Below are 2,054 nucleotides of genomic sequence, written 5' to 3'. Positions count from 1 at the left end.
TCCTTTTGTGTAGCTCCTGATTCATGACCCGAGGGAACCCCTCAATATTGATTGAAGGAGATCCCGAGCTCGAACATACACTTAGAAGAAAAGCGAAAGAACCTGTGCAAGAATAATTTAATCTAGCTAATTTGGAAGTTGAAGGATCAGATAATATGGTGGAACAAAATGAGCAATAGAGGACATTGTCTTATTGTGCTAGGCCATCAGTATTGGGGACACAATCGAGTATTGTGCGTCCCCAGATGATAGCTTAGAACTTTGAGTTGAAGCCAGCATTCATCCACATGTTGCAGCAATCCGGACAGTTCAATGGTTTGGACGATGAGGATCCAAACAGTCATATAAAGAACTTTCTCGAGGTGTGTGATATTCTCAAGGCAAACGGTGTGACGGATGATGCTATCAAGTTAGGAGCCTTCCCATATTCCTTAAAGGGAAGAGCGAAGCAGTGGCTACACTCATTACCTAGAGCATCAATTACCACATTGGAGGAGATGATAGAAGCTTTTCTAGCCCATTATTTCCCTCCTGGAAAATCTGCAAAGCTTAGGAATGAGATCTTGTCCTTTGTACAGTCAGAATTGGAGTCTCTATTTGAGACTTGGGAAAGGTTCAAGGAGATCATAAGAAAGTGCCCGCAACACGGATTACCAGAGTGGATGATTGTTCAGACCTTTTACAATGGGTTGAATCCAGGCACAAGGCAACTCTTGGATGTGGTAACAGGAGGTACCTTTGGTAGCAAGACCCCCGGTGAGGCCCGTCAACTAATTGAAGAAATGGGATTAAATAGCTACCAATGGAATACTAGGGAGAAAAAGGTGGCCGGGCTTCATGAGATAGATGCAGTAACTTCCTTAGCGGCTGAAGTGGAATCATTGAGTAAGAAGTTAGATGTTCTAACTTCGAATAGAGTGGCGGCCATGACTACTTGCACTGGGTATGGTGGAGGACATGCTCCTTCTGATTGCCCGATCTCCATTAGTGATGCATCTTCGGTTGAGAATGTTGATTTTGTGGGTAATGTGATGAGGAATCAAGGCAATCCATATAGTAATACCTACAATCTAGGTTGGGAGAATCATCCCAATTTCTCGTGGAGTAACCAAGGTCCACAAAAGGCCATGGGGCCAACGGGTTTCCAACAACAACAAGCCCCAAACATGGAGAACCGAGTTTCCGGTTTGGAGACCCGAATGACCGATTTGGAGAAGGAATTGACTAGATTTGTGCAATCATCAGATGCAATGTTTCAATCAGTTAAGGCTACACTTCGCAACCACACCGCTTCTTTGAACAACCTTGAGAATCAAGTGGGGCAGACTGTGAAGTCTCTATCGGAGAGATCACAAGGAAGCTTGCCAAGCAATACCGAGACCAATCCTAGAGAGTGTGTGAAGGCGATCACTTTGAGAAGTGGTCATGAGGTTGAAGGCAAGTTTCCGAGTGAGAAACCCAATGAACACACACCTGTGGTCATAGAGGTTGAAGAGGGAACAAGCAAAGAGAAGGAGGTGGCACCCCCAGCTTTCATGCCATGAATCCCTTATCCCTCTAGGTTGAAGAATGACCAAGCGAATGAATAGTACAAGAAATTCCTGAGCTTGTTCAAGCAACTCCACATCAACATTCCTTTTGTTGAGGCATTGTCTCAAATGCCTAAGTATTCAAAATTCTTGAAGGACTTATTGACTAACAAGAGGAAGTTAGAGGAGAGTGCTTCATTGATCTTAGATGCTTCTTGCTCGGTAATTTTACAAAAGAACATGCCATATAACATTGGCAATTTAGGTGAAGAAATGGCATTGGCAGACTCAGGGGTCAGTATCAACGTCATGCCATACACCTTCTTTCAGAAGCTAGGCTTGGGCGAGCCTAGGCCCACTCGGATAACTATGCAATTAGTGGACCGAACGATGACACATCCGAGGGGTATCATCGAAGATGTGCTTGTCAAGGTGGACAAGTACATATTTTCTGTTGATTTTGTGGTGCTAGACGTCGATGAGGATGCAGATGTACCCTTGATACTTGGGAGGTCGTTCTTACGG

General features: G+C 44.4%; 1 non-coding gene across 1 annotated transcript; it reads right to left on the bottom strand.

Annotated features, from left to right (window-relative positions):
- Positions 1 to 545: 545 nt before the first annotated feature.
- On the bottom strand, positions 546 to 652 carry LOC120250748. Its single transcript, XR_005533087.1, has one exon. It is a non-coding gene; the product is annotated as a small nucleolar RNA R71 (small nucleolar RNA).
- Between the last annotated feature and the right edge of the window lie 1,402 nt (positions 653 to 2,054).

This window comes from Dioscorea cayenensis, chromosome 19, assembly GCF_009730915.1.
Source record: "Dioscorea cayenensis subsp. rotundata cultivar TDr96_F1 chromosome 19, TDr96_F1_v2_PseudoChromosome.rev07_lg8_w22 25.fasta, whole genome shotgun sequence".
In the NCBI taxonomy this organism is placed as follows: Eukaryota; Viridiplantae; Streptophyta; class Magnoliopsida; order Dioscoreales; family Dioscoreaceae; genus Dioscorea; species Dioscorea cayenensis.
Note: the sequence above shows the minus strand (reverse complement) of the source record. Positions and strands in the feature narration are given on the sequence as shown.